Below are 25,029 nucleotides of genomic sequence, written 5' to 3' on the forward strand. Positions count from 1 at the left end.
AGAAGCCTTGGGCACATTGAATTGTTACTTATTTTTATTTGTTATTTTTACGGAGAGAACAATCTGCGCATGTGCGGTTTAAGATTTTTTAAAAAGCCTGACTGCCTACCTTGAGTAATTACTCACGGCACGTGCCAGTTACAAAGGCACCAGGATGCCAGCTGTGGCACTTCCCGTCTGTAGGCAGATTCTTGCCCATCCTGGATCACTCCAATCAGGGTCGTGTTATCCGCAAACTTGAGAAGCTTGACAGAGGAATCAGTGGAGGTGCAGCCGTTGGTGTAGAGAGAGTAAAGGAGAGATGAGAGTACGCAGCCTTGCGGTGCTCCTATGCTGAGTGTTTGCGGGTCCAAGATGTGCTTTCCCAGCCTCACGCGCTGCTTTCTGTCCATCAGGAAGTTGGTGATCCACTGACAGAGAGGTGCAGGCACAGTCAACTTGGAGAGTTTGGAGTGTAGTAGCTCTGGCACAATGGTGTTGAATGCAGATCTAAAATCAACAAACAAAATCCTCGCATAGGTTCCCTGGCGGTCTAGGTGCTGGAGGCCCAGGCTGACTGCATCATCCACCGATCTATCGTAGTGTTGAACAGCTGGGTGTTTGTTGGGAATTAGCAATATTATTGGATAGGGGAGGAAACCGGAACACTTGGAAGAAACCCTCAAGGTGACAGGTAAAACTTGCAAACTCCACACAGAGAGTAGCAGCATTGAATCATGGGATATGGGGAGAAAGCAGGAACGGCGTACCGATTATGGATGATCAGTCATGATCATATTGAATGGCGGTGCTGAATTGAAGGGCCGAATGGCCTACTCCTGCAGCTATTTTCGATGTTTCTAATTAAACCGGATTCAATGGAGCTGTGAAGAAGGCCGTACAGAGCTGCGGAATGTGACCACCCATGTATATGGATACAGATACCTGTAAAGCTTGTTGCAACAGGTTTTAACTGAACATAACCTTTAGCTTGAGATATAAATTTGGACAAAAAGAAATATCGAATTAAAAGTTTCCCAGCAGTTTTTTTGTGCCACCTTTCTTCTCTTTGTGTGAAGGACATTTTTTGCTTTACCTTCATTCGGAATGCGCTAAGACTATTCCGGTACTGCGGAGATAGAACAAAGGGAGTAGGAACAGATTGTATGGTGACAAATGAAGACACCTCCGAGGAAATACTCTCTCGTCAAAGCCCACAGATGATGATGACTCCTCTCAGAACAGGAAGAGGCAGTTCAGTAAAGGGCCTGTCCCACTTTCACAACTTAATTAAAAACCTCTGCCGAGTTTAAAGGACCTAAAAGAAAAATCAAGATTGTGGTAATCTACGAACTCCTACGATCTTCCATGACTATGTTCACGAACTCCTACGAACTCCTACGAGTATGTCTACAAATTCCCACGACTATTTCAATGCTCTCCTTACGAGTAAAAAGCTGCAATTTCTTTCATCCCGACCATTATTTTACTCGTGGACATTTTTTATCAGGCTGGAAAAAACGTCCCGACTTACCTGATGCCACGAGTACCTACGACTGGCATAACGAGCCGCTACGATATATCTACGAACTCCTATGACCACCTACGGACTCGTTACGAACATTCTGCGAGTTTGAATCAAGGGAGAATTTGTGAATTACCACGTGAAAGTGGGACGCCCTTAAGCATTTAGAGGAGGAATTTTGCCAAGACTGTCTTCATTGTGAGTTTTCATGCTGGTTAATTGCGTGGTAACATGAGTGCCATATTCTATCATGCACAGGCGGTTTTGTAAATGGTGCAACATGTTTCCCCGTGTTGAACTGATTATACCTACCATCCAGTGTGCCAGCCTCGCCAGCAGCTGTTCATCCTTTCACCCGCTTGTTATTTTTAATATGTCAAAAAGTGTGTTCTAAAGGTTTCTTAGTCTTTTTATGTGGGGGATGGGGGTAAAGGGGGAAACCGTTTCCCAGTCACTTACCTGGACGAAGATGCGTCTTTTCTCCTAGTCGGATCTTCGCCGCCCCCCCTCGTGGACTACCAATTGGATTGCGCGGACTTTCCGACCGGAGACCAGCCAGAGCTTCAGCAGCGGCGCAGCACTAGATTCCATCGCGGAGCGGGACGATGCTTTACCGGGGATCGCCTGTTGAAGCTCCGGAGTGTTGGTCCTGTAACACCACTGACTGGATAGCACGCCACAAAAGCTTTTCACTGTACCTAGGTACACGTGACAATAAACTAAACTGAAACTGAAACTATTAAGATCAGGATTATGTGTTAGTCCAAACTATGTTCATTTCCTGTTGATATTTTGGTATTTGATATTTTGATATTTTGCATTAATAGCACCTTGTTTGGTCAAAATAAGGAGCAGATAATCTTTCCTCACACATGTGGTTATTCCGTCATCATTCAAAGCAGAATTATACTGACTTTTTGTTTTTCAGCAGCACCAACCCGCATTAAATCTATTCATAGAGTCATAGAGTGTAACAGCGTGTAACCAACTTGCCCACACCAACCAACATGCCCCTTCTACACTAGCCCTACCCACCTGCATTTGCCCCTTATCCCTCCATTCCCTGCACCTCCATGTTCCTATCGAAAAACGCCACTATCGTATCTACCTCCACCAGCGCCGCTGACCATGCGTTCTAAGCCACCACCACTGTGAAAAACTGCCTAGCACATCTCCATTAAGCATCCCCCCTCCCACCTTCTCGCCATGACCTCTAGTGTTGATCATATCCCCTCTGGGAAAAGGGTTCTGACTGTCTACCATATCTAGGGCGGTCGCGGTGCCACAGCGGTAGAGTTGCTGCCTTACAGCGAATGCAGCGCTGGATACCCGGTTCGATTCCGGCTACAGATGCTGTCTGTACGGAGTTTGTACCTACTCCCCACGACCTGCGTGGATTTTCTCCGAGATCTTTGGTTTCCTCCCACACTCCAAAGACATAGTTTGGAGGTTAATTGGCCCTAGTGGGTGTAGGATAGTGTTAAGGGCCTTAGGCGATTTTTTCAGCGACTGCCGGCGACTGTCACAGTCGTAGCAGGTCGCCGAAAAAGCAGCATCTGGACCCCCCCCCTATGACAGTGTCTACGACAATCTATGACAACCTATCACCTAGTCGACATCAAGCTACTGACAACCGGTGACCCATTAGGACGTCCACCTACGACCACACCTACGACCACACCTACGACCACACAGATGACAACCAAAGTCAACCTACGTCCACCCGCGACAAGCTACGACAAGCAACGACAAAGTTGGTGACAACTGAAGACAACTGAAGACAATTCATTCGCCGGTTGATGTAGGTTGACGTAAGTAGTCGCCAATGGAATTCACCAAATTCAGCAGCCGGCGACAACCAACGTCACCTGATGACAACCGGCAACAGTACCTACGACAGGAGAAGACAAGCTACGTCAAGCCCATAGTTGCCAAAAGGTTTTGAACATTTCAAAATCCAGCGGCGACCAGAAAAATACTACGACTCTTTAGGCGACTTGAGGAGACGACTCACGACCATACAGGCATTACCCCGCGACCATGTGGCAACAGCCTAGTCACCTGTAATCACCGAAAAAGTCGCCTAACTGGGACAGGGGCTTTAATGGGCGGGGATCGCGGGTCGGCACGGACCCGGTGGAACGAAGGGCCTGTTTCCATGGTGTATCTATGTTAAACTATGCCTCTCCGTAATTTAATATACTTCCATCAAGTCTCCCCTGAACCTGTGACATTCCAGAGAAAACAATCCACGTCTATCCAACCTCTCCCTGGAGCTGATGCCCTCTCATCCAGGCAGCATGCGGTTTCTGTAGAGACAAAGAACTCCAGATGCCGGTTTATACCAAAGATGAGAAAGTGGGTGGCATGGAGGGATCTTTTCTCCTGATCTTTTCTCACCTCCAGCTCTTCAACTCCCACCCTTAACCCTCTACATTCAGTTTGAAGAAGGGCCCCGACCCGAAAGGTCACACTTTTTCTCCAGAAATGCTGCCCGACCCACTGAGTTACTCCAGCACCTTCTGTCTTTGTAAGCATGTTGTTTCTCTTGCACAAGTCATCTCCCGACCATGGGAAGCCCAAATAGATCTGATCCATAGCTACCGTTGATGCTGATGCAAAAGCTGTTCACGAGGAATTGCTGAGGATCAGTTCCGCCCAGTTCGGTAGGCAGTTCCTTTCCAGAGAGCCTTGGAGAAAGCAAGACTCATCTCATCCCAGAGAGGGCACAGGGTCAAACACTGGCAATACCTAGCCACCATTATGCACATACCACAACAGTGACTGATGCACGATGTCACCATGCTGTTCATGCCTATTCTTACCAAAGAAAAGAACAATGTTAGCTTTTGTTCTTAGACACAGATTACTGAAGATAGACACAAAAAAGCTGGAGTAATTCAGCGGGACAGGCAGCATCTCTGGAGAGAAGGAATGGGCGACATTTCGAGCCGAGACTGAAGCAGGGTCTCGATCTGAAACGTCACCCATTCCTTCGCTCCAGAGATGCTGCCTGTCCCGCTGAGTTACTCCAGCATTTTGTGTCTATCTTTGGTTTAAACCAGCATCTGCAGTTCCTTCCTAGATTGCTGAGAGAGTAGTTGTTTTAGAAGAATACTATCTACAAGCAGCAGGCCCTCAAATGTTTTAATTGTCATATCAGAACAACAAAGGCACAATCAAAAATATCACTATTCTACTTTTGGAAAGAACCAAAATATTGGATTAACTCATATTGGTTAGGCAGCATCCCTGGAGAACATGTACATCACATCACTGCCTCTGTGGAAATCGCAGCAGCTTGGAGTCACTGCCACTATTTTACAAACGCAAGCTCAAGCTCCCCCTACCCACCCGTCTCCCCCCAGCCAGTGGTGTGATGGACGCAGGGGGTCTGGGCCAATTGCTGACCTTTATCGAAGACTGACAAGGTGTCGGACCAATCCCGTTCCTGGAGACGTCATGTCCGTTCAACGGCTTTTCTACATCATGTCCGTTCTGTGTCTTGGCTTTGCGGAGTGGTGTCCGTTCGGGGTTGTATCCTTTCGCCGTGATGCACTTTCGGTTTCGTGTCCTTTCGGCGTGATGTGTTTTCGGTATCTTGGCCTCGAATTCTCGTCCTTCGACGTCCCATCCGGGACTCATGTTGGTCAGCATGGGCAAGTTGGATCGAAGGGCCTATTTTCACATTGTATGACTGTATGAATCAAAGATTCTATACATAACAATACCCAAAACACCTATTCCCTTCACAGATGCTGCCTGACCTGCTCAGTTCTTCCAGCACATCATGTTTTGCTGAAGGTTCCATCATCTGCAGTTCCTTGTGTCTCTATCAAACTATTGACATGAATGTCTCATATTGTTTATTTTCAATCTTAGTTTGGAGATGCAGCATGGAAGCAGGCCCTTCGGCCCACTGAGTCCATGCCAACCATCCAGAGCAGTTCAATGTTATCCCACTTTCTCATCCACTCCCTACACACTCGGGGCAATTTCACAGAGGTCAATCAACCGACAAACCTGCATGTCTTTGGGATGTGGGAGGAAACTGGAGTGCCTGGAGGAAACCCAAGCGGTCACAGGGAGAATGTGCAAATTCCATACAGACAGCACCCAAGGTCAGGATCGAACCCAGATCTCTCACCTTGTGAGGCAGCATCTCTACCGGCTGTGGCATTTGTACTGCTCACTGCAAACTGGCCAGATTACAGTCTGGCGAATTCACCTGGGGTGAGCCTGGAATTTCTCTGAAGTTTCCAAATTTTTCATCCCTGATTACGGAGACGTTTTCATCTCCAATATGTTCATAAGTTAATAAATTGTAGAAGCAATAAAAATATCCATTGACAGCCTCCACAACCTTCCCGAGGTTCACCCTCTATGTTTCCTAAATTGCTTTCACATTTGTGCATAAATTCACAAGTTACAGGAGCAGAATTAGGCCCTTCAGCCTATCAAGTCTGCTCCACCATTCAATCATGGCTGATCTATTTCTCCCTCTCAACCCCATTCTCCTTCCTTCTCCCCATAACCCCTGGCACCCGTACTAATCAAGAATCTTTCAATCTCCACCTTAAAAATATCCGTTGACAGCCTCCACAGCTGTCTGTGGCAATGAATTGCACAGATTCACCATCGTCTGATTAAAGAAATTCCTCCTCATCTCATCTAAAAGTACACCCTTTTATTCTGAGGCTATGGCCTTTGGTCAGAGACTCTCCCACTAGTGGAAACATCCTCTCCACATCCACTCCATCCAAGCCTTTCATCGGTAAGTTTCAATGATTTACCCCCTCATCCTTCTAAACTCCAGCGAGTACAGGCCCAATGCCGACAAAAGCTCATCCCCCACTCATTCCTGGGATCATTCTCGTAAACATCCTCTGGATCCTCTCCAATGCCAGCACACCCTTCCTCAGATATGAAGCCCAAAACTGCTCACAATACTCCAAATGCGGTCTGACCAGTGCCTTATAGAGCCTCAGCATGACATCCCTGTTTTTGCATTCTCGCCCTCTTGAAAAAAATGCATTTGCCTTCCTTACTACTAATTCGACTTGCAAGTCAACTTTTTGGGAATCCTGCACCACCACTCCCAAGTCCCTTTGCACCTTTGATTTCTGAATTCACAAATAATGTTCCTCAACAACCATAATGGAAAGTGAAAGAATTATATTTGTGGCATATAATTTCAAAGTGATAACAACTCTGATAGACACAAAGTGCTGGAGTAACTCAACGGGTCAGACTGCATTACCAGAGAGAAGGAATAGGTGACGTTTCAGATCGAGAGCCTTCTTCAGACTCTAGCTGTGCTCTTTAATTAATTACCATCTGCCCGGTTTCACTGGACAATGAGGCTGCCTTTGGAATCTGTATATCTGGCTCTTTCTCTTTTTTTAAGGATAAAGAGGAAATCTTTTAGGACTGAGATGAGAAAAACATTTTTTACACAGAGAGTGGTGAATCTCTGGAATTCTCTGTAAGGTAGTTGAGGCCAGTTCATTGGCTATATTTAAGAGGGAGTTAGATGTGGCCCTTGTGGCTAAAGGGATCAGGGGGTATGGAGAGAAGGCAGGTACAGGATACTGAGTTGGATGATCAGCCATGATCATATTGAATGGCGGTGCAGGCTCGAAGGGCCGAATGGCCTACTCCTGCACCTACAGTATTTTCTATGTTTCTATGTTTCTCTGTGTTTCTCTGTTTCTCCCTGTCTCTCTCTCACTGAACTAACCTAAGCTGTGTTCCTTTTTAAGCACTAATTCCCTGCTGGTTTGTTGCGAAGGAGTAAACAGATCGAAGATCCTTCCTGAAATCTGATCATGTACAGCGCGGGGACTTCTGTTCCAGTTTAATCGACAACAGGAAACTCTATTGCTACATCTTTAGAAAGCCGGACCTGAAAGATAAAAATAGCACATAAGGTTCCTTCTTCTCCCATGCAGCAGGCTGAACAGGCATTCTTAACCTGTGCAGGAAGGAACTGCAGATGCTGGTTTACACCGAAAATAAACACAAAATGCTGGAGTAACTCAGCGGGCCAGGCAGCATCGCTGGAGAGAATGAATGGGTGACATTTCCAGTTGAGTCTGAAGAAGGGTCTCGACCCGAAACGTCACTCATTCCTTCTCTCCAGAGATGCTGCCTGACCCCCTGAGTTACTCCAGAATTTTGAGTCTATTATTAACCTGTTGTTCTGTATTCTAACGGTGATTAGGTAAAAGCATGAAGTATTTGACAAGGATTGTGCTTATTTTTGAAGATCTTAAAGGGGTTCGCTGCAGTGTTTATTTTCCAGTGTGCAAGTTAAACCCCTGTCCCACGGTACGAGTCCGTTCCAAGAGCTCTCCCGAGTTTGCCCTGATTCGAACTCGGAGATTTACGGTAATGGCCACTCGTCGGTACTCGGGGCTCTCGTGGACATTTTTCAACATGTTGAAAAATCTTCACGAGTCTTCCCGAGCTTACCTGCTGTTAGCGAGTCTTCCCCAGTACCTGCCGTTAGCGTTACGAGCCACTAAGAGACGTCCCCGAGCTCCGACGTACCCGCTACGTTCATTCTCTATGCTTACCACGAGTTTGATTTTTTTTTAACTCGGGAGAGCTCTTGGAATGAACCCGTACCGTAGGATATGGCTTTTAGTAAGGGCTTCAAAGGCTATAGAAATATAGAAACATGGAAAATAGGTGCAGGAGGAGGCCATTCGGCCCTTCGAGCAAGCACCGCCATTCATTGTGATCATGGCTGATCGTCCTCCATCAATAACCCGTGCCTGCCCTCTCCCCATATCCTTTGACTCCACTAGCCCTCAGAGCTCTATCTAATTCTCTCTTAAATCCATCCAGTGACTTGGCCTCCACTGCCGTCTGTGGCAGGGAATTACATAAATTATAAAAACACCTCCGCTCGGTCCGCAATAACCAACCTGACCTCCCGGTGGCTCAGCACTTCAACTCCCATTCTCCATACGACCTCTCTGTCCTGGGTCTCCTCCATGGCCAGAGTGAGCAACACCGAAAATTGGAGGAACAGCACCTCATATTCCGCTTGGGGCGTCTGCATCCTGCGGGCATGAACATTGAATTCTCCCAATTTTGTTAGCCCTTGCTGTCTCCTCCTCTTCCTCAGCCCTCGGGCTGTCTCCTCCCATCATTCAGGCCTCGGGCTCCTCCTCCTCCTTTTTCCATTCTTCTTCCCGCCCCCTCCCCACCCCCCATCAGTCTGAAGAAGGGTTTCGGCCCGAAACGTTGCTTATTTCCTTCGCTCCATAGATGCTGCTGCACCCGCTGAGTGTCTCCAGCATTTTTGTGCACCTACATAAATTCACAACTCTCTGGGTGAAAACGTTTTTTCTCACCTCAGTCTTAAATCACCTCCCCAGATAATAATAGCATTAAATCATTGTTTGCCTTTTGTCTCAATCTTTCATTCAATTTCGTACCCCTCCGTCACCCCCCTCCCCCCTCCCCCTCCTCCCCATTCCCATCATTTGTCTGCGCGTCTCAGTGTGATTTATATATAAGCAAACAATCAGGCCACCCTGTTCGAAATAAGGGAAATTGGTTGAACAAAGTGAAGCAAGCCATGAGAAACAATGTGTAGGAAGGAACTGCAGATGCTGGTTTAAACGAAGATAGACACAGAATGCTGGAGTAACTCAGCGGGACAGGCAGCATCTCTGGAGAGAAGGAACGGGTGACGTTTAGGGTTGAGACCCTTCTTCAGACTGAAAGTCACGGGAAAGGGAAGCGAGAGATACAGACGATGATGCAGGGAGATGTATACAACCACGAATGAAATGCTTGCTTAAAATAAAAGAAGGGAGAGCAGACAACTTCCTGAAGAACGATGTACTTTCTGTAATTAAGCCGAGAAATAAAACTTCCTGATGCAATTACTCTGCGCTGGGCCATTAATCCACTTCGGCAGTAAATATTCTCAAATTGTAGTTATTTATTGTTCATCCAATCAGCCCGTACCGTGCGCAGTTTCAAATTGCAGTTTATGGCTGGCAGTAAATTGAGTTATCCTGGAGGTGAAATAAACCAAATTTATCAATTTGTCAACTGGAAATGAACAAATTGACCTTACTTAATGGCTATGGGGATGGCTGACATGAAAGTTGGACTTTTACAGAAGACTTGCTTGGTGAAGGATTGATTGTAGTCTGGCTGAGCACTTTGAAGCAGCCAGTAAAAGTTCCAGCATCAGCAGAGGTCCAGAAAGGCCAATCAAATATCGTCAGACTAGTTAGAAAAGTGCAGCTCCACCAACTGGTGGTCCGAGACCAACTTTAGTTGAGTTTAGTTTGGAGAAACAGGCCCTTCGGCCCACCGAGTCCGCACCGACCATCGATCCCCGCACATTAACACCATCCTACACACACTAGGGACAATTTTACTCGTACAGCAAGCCAATTAACCTACAAACCTGTACATATTTGGAGTGTGGGAGGAAACCGAAGATCACGGAGAAAACCCACGCAGGTCACGGGGAGAACGTACAAACTCCTTACGGACAGCACCCGTAGTCGGGATCGAACCTGGGTCACCAGCACTGCAAGCTTTGGTGTAAGGCAGCAACACTACTGCTTCGCCACCTAGGCCGCCTTGTCCAGACAAAATTACCAGAGCACACTTGAAATTCAACAAATCTGACTGATGCAGCTCGAAGATAGAAGATAGGCACACAAAAAAGCTGGACTAACTCAGCAGTTCAGACAGCATCTCTGAAGAAAAGGAATAGGTGACGTTTCGGGTCGAAACCCTTCTTCCGTGGGTTTTTCTCCGAGATCTTCGGTTTCCTCCCACATTCCAAAGACTTCCAGGTCCACCATCGTTATTTGGCTTGGTAAATTGGCTTTGTAAATGTAAAGATTGTCCCTAGTGGGTGTAGGATAGTGTTAATGCGCGGGGATCACTGGTCGGCGCAGACCCGAATGGCCTGTTTCCACGCTGTATCTCTAAACTAAACTAAACTACAATAACACTCAACCTACCCTTGTCCCATCCCACCCCTCGTGATCTTTAACTTTGCAAGTTTACTTTACTTTCCCAATCCAAGTTTTAAAGTAAGTATCAGTTTGGTATTTGCAATGTAGAACATAGGACATACATAGAACATAGAACAATACAGCACAGGAACGGGTCCTTCGACCCACAATGTCTGTGCCGAACATGATGTCAAGTTAAACTGATCTCATCTGCTTGTACATGATCCATACCCCTCTATTACCTGCACTGCCACTGCAATAAAAGCCTCTTAAATGCCACTATCATATCTGCCTCCACCGTCACCCCTGGCACTGCAGATGCTGGTTTACAAAGATAAGACACAAAGCATTGCAGTAACTCAGCAGGTCAGGCAGCATCTCTGGAGGGCATGGATAGGCGACATTTCGGGTTGAGACCCTTCTTTAGGCAATGTGTGCAATTTTGAAGATCTTCATCAGAGAAGTGATATCCACTATTGACTAGAGTCATAGCCCATGCATTTCAGAACCAATGACGGGTCTCGACCTGAAATTACGCCTATGCCTTTTCTCCAGAGATGCTGTCTGAACCGCTGAATTACTCCAGCATTTTGCGTCTATCTTCGGTTCAAACCGGCATCTGCAGTTCCTTCCTGCACAACTCGTCTGTACCACTGCGATATCGCCTCAAGGTATGCCGATTTTGAAGAAGTTCTCCTCCAAGTCTGAGGAAAGGTTTCGACCAGAAACATCACCTATTCCTTCTCTCCAGAGATGCTGTCTGACCCACTGAGTTACTCCAGCTATTTGTGTCTATCTTCAATGAACAATGCTCTGCATTGTTAACAGGCTGATTGGCTACAGATTACTGCCTTAGGTTTTGATTCCATTTCCGTCTGAAGAACCACAGAGATAAACACAACCAATTTTCTCAGTCCTTCATGCCATCGTTTACAACACTTACCACATTAACCTCTACCTCTTTGGTGACCCTCAGACAATCCTTGATCAGACTGTGCTGGCTTTACCTTGTACTAAACGTTATTCACTTATCATGTATCTATACGCTGTAAACGGCTCGATTGTAATCATGTATTGTCTTTCTGCTGACTGGATAGCACGCAACAAAGGTTTTTCACTGTACCTCGGTATACGTGACAATAAACAAACTTACTATTATGCCTCCTGTCATGTAGGGCAGCAACGAAGGTCCCCCACTCAGCAGTGTTGATTCCTTCAGTTGCTGTTTCCGTAACATATTTGTTTTACGAGACAGGGTTGTTAGCCCTGTGCTCAACCTCCAACCTGGTGGACCAGTGGGTTGGTCTTTGTCCCGCCTCTACCCTTTGACCTGTCCAGCATGGGAGACCCTAACAGGAGACAAATCTCCCACTGACATAGCTCTAGGGGTCACTGAGACACACACAAGCTCCCCGACCACGACAAGGTTGCAATCCAACGGGGACACAATAAACTAAACTAAACTGTACTGAAAGTGATTTAAAATAAATTTCACTGAATGGAGAGCACATTTGAATTTTGGATGTTTATTTCCTCTTCAATACAAACACTAGTTTAGTTCAAAGACACAGCGTGAAAAAAGGTCCTTCGGCCCACAGAGTCCCTGCTGACCAACGACTTCTGTACACGACTTCTACATTATCCCACTTTCACATACAACACAACAGGGGCAATTAACAGAAGCCAATTAACCTACAAACCCGCATGGCTTTGGAATGTGGGTGGAAATAGGAGCACCTGGAGAAAAACCCACGCGGTCACGGGGAGAACGACCAAACTCTGTTCAGTTAAGCACTCGTAGTCAGGATCGAACCTGGGTCCCTGGCGCTGTGAGGCGACAACTCTATCACTGCGCCACAAAACGTAACGGAAACAGTGTTGGTACCCATGCCGATCAAGCTTTCATAGGGGGTAATGTGAATTTTCAATGAAGACAATGGGGACTTGGCGTGGGGGACTGCCGTGAGAGACAGTGGGAGAACAAAGGGAGACCTGGTGCGGTGGGGGGTGGGGCACTTTAGTTTACAATCCTCTGCCAGGGAATAAGTCTGTGTTTGTTTGTTCGTTCATTCATTCTGGTGAAGGTGCTGTGGACACAACAGCCAGGCAACAGTGGCTTGTCTTTTTCTTTTTGTTTTCACGTTTAATTTAATTTTAATCTCAAGTTTTCATGTATTTTATTGTGTGCTGTGACTGTCGGCAGAACAATTTCCCTCCGGGGATGAATAAAGTTGTATCGTATTGTATCGTATCGTAAAACTAGCCTCCAGTGTTATGATTGTCCCTTGCGGGCTGCCGAAGCAACAATCTCAGCAGGTGAGTGTCCCATTCTCTGCTCGTACCTAACCCACAGTGATATGTGTAGGCTTTGCCTTGCAAAGCAAGAATGTCAAGCATTAGTCTTAATCCTCATAATTAAAAACGGCTTAAGGCTGCTTTATATAAGCCACAAAATTACAGTATTGTACCGCATCACAGCCAACAAGACTTCATCCAATTTGTAAGCATAACGTCATAGTGATGAAACCCTGCGCTCAATCTTTGAACCCTTTGCTTTCATTAATGTTCTACAGTTTTGCAGATCATGAATAACCTGCAGATTTAATATTTCCCTGTATTATAGCTGGGACTCCTTTTCAAATGGCATCACATAACATTACCTGTACAAAAGATTTTAAGTTCAAGTATTTTGCTCATAGACAGATTTAACATAGATTTCACTTGACATGGATGTCATGTGTACTAAATTCATAATGAGGGAAGTTAAGCAGTTTGTGATCTTAATTGAAATGTTAATCAACTAGCTGACATAATAAAATATTATTTATTATTTGACAGACATTACGTTGAATCAGCAATAATTACTGAAGGGGGAAGGATGGAGAGAGCGGGAAAGCAAGCGTTACTTGAAGTTAGAGTTGCTGCCTTACAGCACCAGAGGCCTGACTAGAGTGCTGTCTGTATGGTGTTTGTACGTTCTCCCCGTGATCTGCATGGGTTTTCTCTGGGTGCTCCAGTTTCCTCCCACACTCCAAAGACGTACAGATTTATTGGCTAATTGATAAAATTGTCCCTAGTGTGTAGAGGGTAGTGTTAATGTGCAGGGATTGCTGCTCGGCGTGGACTCAGTTTCCACGCCGACCAGCCTGATGGGCCTGTTTCCACGCTGTATCTCTCAACTTAACTAAACTAAACCAGGTCTCAGAGCATCTACATCTTCTTGCTTTGCAATCTGCAGGCTTTTTCCAGCTCAGGTGGAACATGTAACAGCAGTAGTTTACATTCCTTATCTCTGTGTCTCCCTCTCTCCCGAAGTAGGGTCTCGACCTGAAACAACTGCCATTCCTTCAAACCAGAGATGCTGCCTGTCCCGCTGAGTTACTCCAGCATTTTGTGTCTATCTTCAGTGTAAACCAGAATCTGCAGTTCCTTCCTACACAGCAATAGTTCAGATGCTGTACCAGAAGACAATATGGTACTGTGGGTGCAATGTGGATTTTACTGACAATTATTTGTGGGAGACAGTTGTGTAGCTTAGACCTTGACTGGACGTCTAACTGTAATTTAACATGATAAATTGATTGAATCTTATAATCATGATCTGTGGCCTAGAAAATGCTAAGATGATTTTCATTAGTGAGAAGTAAAGGCAAGGACTGTGATGGAATGAAATGTATTTGTTTCTTCTTTTAACTCTTCAACGGCGAATGTCACTTTCAGGCCACTAGCCGTGTATGATCATTGCTGCGATCTCCTGGTTGCTCCCCCCATTCCCACACTGACCTTTCAGTCCTGGGCCTCCTCCACTATCAGTGAGGCCACATACAAATTGGAGGAACAGCACCTCATTCATTGTTCATAAGTTCATAAGTGATAGGAGCAGGATTAGGCCATTTGGCCCATCAAGTCTACTTCGCCCTTCAATCATGGCCGATCTATCTTTCCCTCTCAACTCCATTCTCCTGCCTTCTCCCCATAACCCCTGACATACGTACTAATCTAGAAACTATCTATCTCTGCCTTATGGGCCTGTCCCACTGTACCAGTTTACCCAAGAGCGCTCCCGAGTTAAAAAAATAATCAAACTCGTGGTAAGTACGTAGAATGTACGTAGGGGGTATGTCGGAGCTCGGGAAGTCTCTTAGCGGCTCGTAACGCTAACAGCAGGCACTCAGGAAACGTGGGTAAGCTCGTGAAGTTTTTTCAACAGTGTGAAAAATGTCCACGAGAGCCCCGAGTACCCACGAGCGGCTATTACCGTAATTCTCCGAGTTCGTATCAGGGGAAACTCGGGAGAACTCTTGAATTACCTCGTACAGTGGGACAGGCCATTTAGAAATATCCACTGACTTGGCCTCGACAGCATTTTGTGGCAATGAATTCCACAGATTCACCACCCTCTGACTACAGAAATCCCTCCTCATCTTCCTAAAGGATCACCTTTTATTCTGAGGCTATGCCCTCTGGTCCTAGACTCTCCTATTAGTGGAAACATCTTCTCCACATCTACTCTATCCAGGCCCCTCATATTTCGCTTGGGCAGCTTACAATCCAGCGATAGGGTTTTTCATTTCTCTAACTTCAAGTAACCCTTGCGTCCCCTCTCTCTCCATCCGGCCTCCCCTACTCTAGTCATCGTAATAGTTTCACAGTCGCCTTGCTGGGGTTCACTGTTTGTATTCCTTGTTATCACCTTCACCCGAACCAGCAATGGACCATTGTGGGCTCCACCTTACCTTGAGCATCGTAGCTGGCCTTTGCTCTATGTACCTTTTCATATCTCTCGGTTCCCACTCCCCTGACTCTCAGTCTGAAGAAGGGCCCTGACCCGAAAACTCACCTATTCCTTTCCTCCAGAGATGCTGCCTGACCCGCTGAGTTACTCCAGCTTTTTGGTGTCCATCTTCGGTGTAAACCAGCATCTGCAGTTCCTTCTTAGACATTATGATCGTTGCTCAATGCCTTCAAAATGTGCTCTATAGAAAACAATCCGTGGTGTCGTGTGGTGGAGACAATCGGGAGAGTGAGAGGCTCAGCCAGGGAAATGAAGGTGTTCGAAGGGTCACAACCTGAAATGTCACCTGTCCATGTTCTCCAGGGATGCTGCCTGACCCGCTGAATTACTCCAGCACTCTGTGAAACGTCACCTGTCCATGTTCTCCAGAGATGCTGCCTGACCCGCTGAGTTACTCCAGCACTTTGTGAAACGTCACCTATCCATGTTCTCCAGAGATGCTGCCTGACTCGCTGAGTTACTCCAGCACTCTGTGCACTGACCGCCACTGAAGTAACAGTGACCACAAGCAGCATTGCACCTAAGGAAGGAATCAGTGCTTCATATGGAGAACGGTGGAGGGGATAAAATATTTCAACATGTGGCCTTTACCTTCAGAAACACTCTGAGAAGTACTCCTGATTGTCCCACGTATACAAATTCATGCTGTCTAGTGGTGCATGAAATCATGAGGGGGATTGATAGTGAGAAATCATCGGTATTGTTCCCTGGGTAGAAACATAGAAACATAGAAAATAGGTGCAGGAGTAGGCCATTCGGCCCTTCGAGCCTGCACCGCCATTCAATATGATCATGGCTGATCATCCAACTCAGTATCCCGTACCTGCCTTCTCTCCATACCCCCTGATACCTTTAGCCACAAGGGCCACATCTAACTCCCTCTTAAATATAGCCAATGAACTGGCCTCAACTGCATTCTGTGGCAGAGAAATCCAGAGATTCACCACTCTCTGTGTAAAAAATGTTTTTCTCATCTCAGTCCTAAAAGACTTCCCCTTTATCCTTAAACTGTGACCCCTTGTTCTGGACTTCCCCAACATCGGGAACAATCGTGGTAGGAGAATCAAGAATTAGAAGACATAGGTTTAAGTTGAGGGTTCCCAACCTGGGGTAAATTTACGCCTACCCAAGGAGTAAATTTGTTGATTCTGGGTTGTACATATTTTTTCTCATTGACTGACTGTGTTTGATTCTGTGTTTGATAATGATCTGTTCATCATTAGTTGTTCATAAATAAATGAAATGACATTGGTATGTGCTGTTAAAGTTGTCAGGGGTAAACGGGACTAAAAAAGGTTGGGAACCCCTGGTTTAAGTCTAGGTATACGTTTAGGTTGATTATTGTCACAGGTGCTAAGAGGGACACTGAAAGGATTTGTTTTGCATGCTATCCACTTAGATCAGAGAAAGGAAAGGTTTAGTGTGAACCCGAGGGGCAAGATTTTCACACAGAGGGTGGTGAGTGTATGGAACAAGTTTGCCAGTGGAGGTAGTTGAGGCAGGTATAATAGCAATGATCACATTGAATGGCGGTGCTGGCTCAAAGGGCCGAATGGCCTACACCTATTGTCTATTGTCTAACATTGAAATAGACGTTTGCACTGATGCATGGATAGAAATGATTTACAATACGATACGATATAACTTAATTCATCCCCGGAGGGAGATTGGTCGGCCGACAGTCACAAAACACAACAAGGTACACGAAAACCTGAAGTTAAAAGTGAAAACAAAAAAATAAAGACAAGCGAGTGTCGTCTGGCAGCCGTGTGGACAGCGCCTTCACCGGAACGAACAAACAAACAAGCAAACGCAGACTTATCCCCTGGGCAGAGGATTCTAAACTGGAGTGCCCCCCCTCCCCCACACCGGGTCCCTCATTGTCCCCCCATGCCGGGTCCCCATTATCTTCCCCCCCCCCCACACTCATCGACCGCTGATCGCGATTTAGACGTTATGGTCTAAATGTTAGCAAGCAGGTGTAGTTTGGAAGGGGCATTGTGGACAGCATAGATGAGTTGGGCTGAAGGACAATCAATGACCCTAAGTACTATGCCTATCTGAAATAATTGATATTGTCATTATTTTTCCCAGAGTGGCAGTGTCAAATACCGGAGGTCATAGGTTCAAGGTGAGAACGAGAAAATTTAAAGGAAACTTTAAACTTCAAAGTCTAAAGTTTAACGTCACAAGCAAGGTAATTTCTAATATAGAGAGGGAGTGATAGGTGCCTGGAATGAACTTGCATATGGGGTGGTGGAAGCAGATCTGATAGGAAGAGTTAAGAGGCATTTATAAAGGCACAGGCAGGAAATGGAAGGATATGTACCATGCAGATGTAGAGTCATAGTCATAGAGTGAAACTATGTGGAAACAGGCCCTTCGGCCCAACTTTCCCACACTGTACAACATGTCTCAGATACACTAGTCCCACCTGCCTGCCTACGTGGGGATCATGACAGAAGCCTCCTCGTGGCGATCCCCGGAAACGACGGCAAGATGCACTCAGTGACGCATTGGACGACCAATTCTGTCAACATGTTAGACGACGACGGAAGCCAACAGCGGGCTATGCGTCGTCTGACGTATACATTCTGTTTGTAGTTTGTTTGGTTGTTTGTTTGTTTGTCTTTGCACAAAGTCCACGAGCATTGCCACTTTTCATTTCACTGCACATCTCGTATGTGTATGTGACGAATAAACTTGACTTGACTTGACACACGAGCGAATGAACGAACCTGCCTGCGTTTGGTCCATATCCCTCCATACCTGTCCTATCCATGTACCGTTGGGATAGTCCCTGCCTCAACTACCTCTTCTGGCAGCTTATTCCATACACCCACCACCCTTTGTGTGAAATAGTTACCCCTCAGATTCCTATTAAATCTTTTCCCCTTCACATTAGTTCAGTCTGGCATCATGGCTGGTGCAGACATGGAGGGCCGAAGGGCCTCTAGTACTGTTCTAAGCTCCAATTGACATTCACAATATTATCTCTCAAAAACATCAACTTCTTTGATTTGCATCGGCTCAGTAAACCAGAAATACAGTAGGGACATTCACGTTGGTTGCGACTATATACATGTCAAAAAGAAACATGATTACATAAATTGTACTGGCAATTAAATTGTTGATGTTGTGTACAAACCTGGAATAACGCATTTATTTGCAGAATCATTCAATTCATTTAGATCTTGAATTACTTTCTTCATTTTGCAAGCTTATGAATATGTATTGCCTGGCTTTTCTACCTTGCTTTGGTAAATAATTTTCCTCCTTGCATTTAGCATGCAAATTCTGATTTATTATCACTGTCACACACAGCCTCCAAACGACAATCTCCAAAGATCTAGAGATGCACGATTTGCTTGTAACGCCAGTTTTCACAACTTTGCGGTGAAATCCTTGTCGAAGGCACCGGAGAAAATGTCTATTGCCTGTCGAAAATGCTTATATCTCATGCCTACTATGTGGCTTTCCAAGTGACCTTTGCTTCATTGGTATTCATGCAGCAAGGCAGAAGCGCCTGCCTTAGCCGCCTGGACCCTGTGAGCAGGTGGGAAAAGTGACCACTTGAAATGAGTTGTTGAGCTTGCTACAATGAGGAGGCCGATGCAATTAGTTTTTCATTACGTGTCTCCACCGTGGATCCTAATCAGTTTAGATTGTTCTCCTTCCCTTCTGAAATGAAATGCAAATTTCCCCGGACCAAATGGGAGCGCAAAGTGTTGAGATCCTCACTAAATCTGCTCAGCAGAAACACTGGGTGTTCATCATTTTGGAAATCAAAGGAACAGCTGGCAGTGTTTACTTTTTTCTCAAAATAAGTGGCCACAATTTGCAGCTCTGATATCGTGGCATCATCTCCTCGGGAGTGGAAAACAACTGGCGTTTTTTGCAGCCGGGGGCTTCAAGCCGATATTCTGGGAAATCAACAAGTGCCGAAGAGTAGACACAAGATGTTGGACTAAAGGGGCTGTCCCACTTGGGCGTCATTTACGCAACATCCCAAAAATTGGTTGACGCGTCGTGATGCGTGCATGGCGCATGGTGAGGCGTGGTGGCGTATGCAGTGACTCGCAGTAACACGCGCCGTCTCAGGATTTAGCGAAGCTCAAAATCCTCGCGAGCCACCTGCGTGACGTATCCCTTGTGCACGCTGACGTACTAATGGTGTACGCTGACGTACTGACGCGTACGTGTAGCGCGTGGTGATGCATGGTTACACTCGGTGACGCACGAACATTGCCTATGCTAATTGATTATGCGTCACCGTGTGTCAAAGTCCATAACCATGCGCTGCCCGTACGCCGTCGGCGCGCCATTTGCACGTCATCTGAGCTCCGCACCACGTGACCACCCGGGTATAAAGCGTAGTTTTGACATTTTTTCACTGGGAAAATCCTTGCCACGGAGATCGGACTAAGTACGAACGGCATCGCAAATGGCTCCCAAAAGAAGCAGGGCCCTCAAGAACACTTGGTGCGCAACTGTCGTACTGCTAGACAATGTTCGCGCGTCAGTCACTACTGGCCTGTCACGTAAATGATGCGCAAATGACACCCAAGTGCGACGGGCCCTTAATGCCCCAGTCCCACTTAGGAAACCTGAACGGAAACATTTGATGACCTTGCGCCCCACCCAAGGTTTCCATGAGTCGCCAGAGGTTTTGGTCACTCACCTGGAAAGCCTCGACCGAAGCGTGAGCTGCATCTACTGACCAAAGATCCTATAGGATCTCTGCTACCGACCGCACAGACACACACACACACACACACACACACACACACACACACACACACACACACACACACACACACACACACACACACACACACACACACACACACACACACACACACACACACACACACATTGTGAAGGTGGGGGCCAGGGACAGCGGAGGAGCGCTGTCTGCGCGATGAAGAGGAAGGTAAACGGCTGCCACAGAGCACGGTAAGTCCTTTAGAGAGGGGGGGGAGGGGGGAAGAGAAGGGGAGAGAAGGGGAGAGAGAGAAGGAGAGAGAAGGGGAAGAGAAGGGGAAGAGAAGGGGAAGAGAGGGGAGGAAGGGAAGGGGGAAAGAGGGGTAAGAGAAGGGGCGGGGGGGAAAGAAGGGGAAGAGAAGGGAAGAAGGGGAAGGGGAAGGGGAGAGGGGCAAGAGAGCGAAGGGGGGAGAGAAGGGGGGAAGAAGGAGGGAGAAGTGGAGAGAAGGGGAGGGAACGACATTTGCAGGGATGTGTGGCTGGGGAGAAGATTATGGAAGCGATAGACCCAACATGAAGCAGATATGAGAAATATCAATGCCACGGTTCAAAGATATTCTCTGACACACTGTCTGTAGAAAATAAAATGTAAAATGCTGCAAATGGTCCAAAGGTTAGGCAGCTCTTCTTGGGGGAGAAATAGAGTCAATGTTTCATCTCAATGACATTGCGCTTCCTCTGATGAAAGTTCACCAACCTGAAATATTCCCTTCATTGGTCGGGGCATTGAGTATAAGAGTCAGGAAGTAGGACGGCACGGTGGCACAGCGGCGGAGTTGTTGCCTTGCAGCGTCAGAGTCCCGGGTTCGATCGTGACCATGGGTGCTGTCCGTACAGAGTTTGTACGTTCTCCCTGTGACCTTCGTGGGTTTTCCCCGGGTGCTCCGCTTTCCTCCCACACTCCAAAGGCATAAAAGTTTGTAGGTTAATTGTGCTAGTGTACGGGATCATCGCTGGTCGGCATGCACTCAGTGGAACGAAGGGCCTGTTTCTGTGCTGTGTCTCGAAAATTAAAAACTATGAACTAAAACAGAGTGCAGTTCAGGTCGCCCTAATACAGGAAGAATGTGAAGGCTTTGGAGAGAGTGCAGATAAGGTTGACCAGAATGCTGCCAGGATGTGGGAGTATGAGCTACAGGTATAAATTGGACAAACCTGAATTTCAACAGCATCTCTGGTGAGAGATTCGGTGACATTTCGGGTTGAGTCCTTTGTTCAGTCTGTAGCAGGGTCTCGACCCGAAACATCAACCATTCCCTCTCTCCAGAGATGTTGCCTGTCCCACTGAGTTACTCCAGCATTTTGTATCTATCTTCGGTGTAAAGCAGTGTCTACAGTGTCTTCCTACAGAATCTTTTTCTGGGTGCAAATGTTAAACACTAAAAGGGTAGAGTTTAAAGGAAATGTGCAGAGCAAATATTTTACACAGATGGTAGTGGGTGCCTGGAATATGTGCCAGGGTGGTGGTAGAGGCAGGGACAATAGTGGCATTTAAGAGACTTTTAGATAATCACTTCCTCGTGCAGAAATAGTGGGATATGGACCATGCGTAGGCAGATGAGATTAGTTTATCTTGACATTATATTGGGCACAGACATTGTGAGCCAAATGGGCCTGTTCCCACTCTGTACTTTTCTATGTTCTACATGCCCTGTTTTTACCTCTCCACAGATGCTGCCTGATCTGCCGAGCATTTGCAGCATCCTTTCAAATTTCCAGATTATGCTGCACATCTGAAGTCATGTCTGCACATCGCCATCTAGTGGATAGACAAGTCATGTATTGCCTAGAATTTATTGCAAACAGGCATGACCTTCAAAATATTGCAAACAGAATATGGCCCCCAAGCAGAACCAAGCGTCTAGTTATGCAAGAGTTACTTTGTACATTAAAGAATCTTTTATGTTAAGTAGTTATCAGTGATTACTTAATGCCATTTAGAATTTGAGTTATAAACACAGATCAGTTATTTTCAATATTTAGAAATAGTTGGGGGAAAGTTTTGAGTTTTTGAGTTTAGTTTATTGTCACGTGTATCGAGGTGCAGTGAAAAGCTTTTGTTGCGTGCTAACCAGTCAGCGGGTTACATGATTACAATCAAGCCATCCACAGTGTACAGATACATGATCAAGGGGATAACGTGAATACCGTTTAGTGCAAGATAAAGTCCGATCAAAGATAGTCCGAGGGTCTCCAATAATGTAGATAGTTGTTCAGGACTGCTCTCTAGTGGTGGTAAGATGGTTCAGTTGCCTGGTAACAGTTGTGAAGAAACTGTCCCTGAATCTGGAGGTGTGCATTTTCACACTTCTATACCTTTTGCCCGAGGGAAGAGGGGAGAAGACATTAAAAAGCTAATTTCTCCAGATTAAAACACAACAAAAGCATTTGAGACCCACAGATCCAGAGACAGGGATGAGTATTGTGTTAGGCATTTGGACATGTTCTTGGATAGGAATGAGATAGTGATAGGAGCCTAATGCGGGCAAATAGGATTAGCGCAGATAGGGACTACAGTCAGTATGTACAAGGTGGGCCAAAGGGCCCATTTCTATACTGTACAGTTCTAGGATTCTATGGTTCAAATCCTAAATAAGGGCTTTGTCCATCCATGGTGCAGGGCACTAAAGTTACATTCCTTGACAACAGCAACTGATGTCAGTGTCTACCCAGCTGTGATCAGGCAATTGAATGGTCCTCTCTTCAGCTCGATCAATACTTTTGTAACTTTGTCAGCTCCCTTTACATGGCGACTCTTTGCATACTTGTGAATTGTATGCAAAGCAAAGAATTTCACAGTACCAAGTACACATGATAATAAAATATCATTCAATCAATCAATCAATCAAAGATAAACACAAATTGCTGCAGTAACTCAGCGGGACAGGCAGCATCTCTGGAGAGAAGGAATGGGTGACGTATCGGGTCGAGACCCTTCTTCAGACTTCTTCACCCTTCTTTGGTCTGAAGAAGGGTCTCGACCCGAAACATCATCCATTCCTTCTCTCCAGAGATGCTGCCTGTCCCCCTGAGTCACTCCAGCATTTGTGTCTATCTTCGGTGTAAACCAGCATCTGCAGTTCCCTCCTACACAGTCAATCAACCAATCTGCAGTGAACTGAGATTGTTTTTCAGCTGTTTTCATTCTTACAGCTCTGAGAAAACCTCGCCGTATTTTCTATCAGCACTTTAAAACTACCGGAGGGAAGATCACTTCATTCCTTAGATAAAAGCAAAACACAATATGAAAATGACCCAAAACTGAGATCAGTAGATCTTTCTACATGAAAATTGCATGAATGAATGTCGGACCAGTAAAAATACTTTCGTTGATGAGTCAGCCACTTGCAAAAATTATACACTACCAAGTTAATTCCCAAGTTTTCAATACCAACAATTCCACTTCCATGAGCTATTATTAAGTTTTGAGAAATATCATACAAATAGTTCTCTGAACCACTTTCATGCCATAAATCTTCACTTTGCAATAATGTAATAGCGCTCTTAATGCAGTTTGTTAGAATACATTATAGCTTCTTAGAAGGTTAATAGGATGCCATTTACATTTCAATTTCGATTGGTTGTACTGATTTCGAATAGCTCAAAGAGGATACATGCGACTCAAAAATAAAAACTTATTCTTTAACACAATTTAAAAATAATTATCTGAGGCATTATTATTTTTTACCTTGAGACAAAAGATATCGAAAAGGCAATGATTATTAAAATGATATTATTAATCTGGTGCAACTAAGTGTAGGAAGGAACTGCGGATGCTGGTTTATACCGAAGATAGACACAACATGGTGGAGTAACTCAGCGGGACAGGCAGCATCTCTGGATACGATTCGATAGAACATTATTTATCCCAGGAGGGAAATTGATCTGTCAACAGTCATAAAAACACAAAGAAGGAACGGGTGATGTTTCGGGTCGAGACCCTGTGTCTGTAGAAGGGTCTTGACCTGAAACGTCACCCATTTCTTCTATCCAGAGATGCTGCCTGTCCCGCTGAGTTACTCCAGCATTTTGTGTCTACCTGGGGCAACATCTTTGTTGCATCCATTATGCAGCTTGCCTCTTATTGATTAAGTCCACATTCTCACCTCTAGTTATTTATTAACATGTCATGTTGTACTCAAAGGTGTAAACGATGAATTGGATTTCATCAAAGGAGTTGCACATTTAACTAATGTGTCAAGCATAAATTTGAGTGAATTACAATCCAAATAATCACAAGGCATGTCACAATCTGCAGGCTTATGTTTGGGCAGTGTGACTGATAGCCAGGATGATGTTAAACGGATAAGCAGTGTCACTCGCAAGTAAGGAACCATTACTCTGCGATTTGTAAATAAATGGTGCAAGTGAGAAGGTGGAGGATGAGGCAAAATGTGGTGGAAAGAGGGTTTGAGCACAGTTTCACTCCCAATATTTTTCTCGTTCATTAGTTTAGTTTGGTTTAGTTTATTATTGTCATGTGTACCGAGGTACAGTGGAAAGCCTTAGTGTGCTATGCAGTCAGAGAAAAGACTAGGCATTAATACAGAAGAGACACAAAATGCTGGAGTAACTCAGTGGGACAGACAGTGTCACTGGAGAGAAGGAATGGGTGATGTTTTGGGTCAAGACCCTTCTTCAGTCTGAAGCTGGGTCACAACGCAAAATGTCACCCATTCCTTCTCTCCAGAGATGCTGCCTGTCCCGCTGAGTTACTCCAGCATTTTGTGTTTATCTTCGGTGTAAACCAGCATCTGCAGTTCCTTCCTACACTATACATTAAAACAATCAAGCTGTCCGCAATGAACAGATAAAAAGTATAACATTCAGTGCATAAGTTCATACGTTCAAGGAGCAGCTTTTGGCTATCCGGCCCATCTAGTTTACTCCACTATTCAATCATGGCTGATCTATCTTTCCCTCTCATCCCCATTCTCCTGCCCTCGCCCCATACCTCTGACACCCTT

The sequence above is a fragment of the Amblyraja radiata genome, chromosome 3 (assembly GCF_010909765.2).
Source record: "Amblyraja radiata isolate CabotCenter1 chromosome 3, sAmbRad1.1.pri, whole genome shotgun sequence".
In the NCBI taxonomy this organism is placed as follows: Eukaryota; Metazoa; Chordata; class Chondrichthyes; order Rajiformes; family Rajidae; genus Amblyraja; species Amblyraja radiata.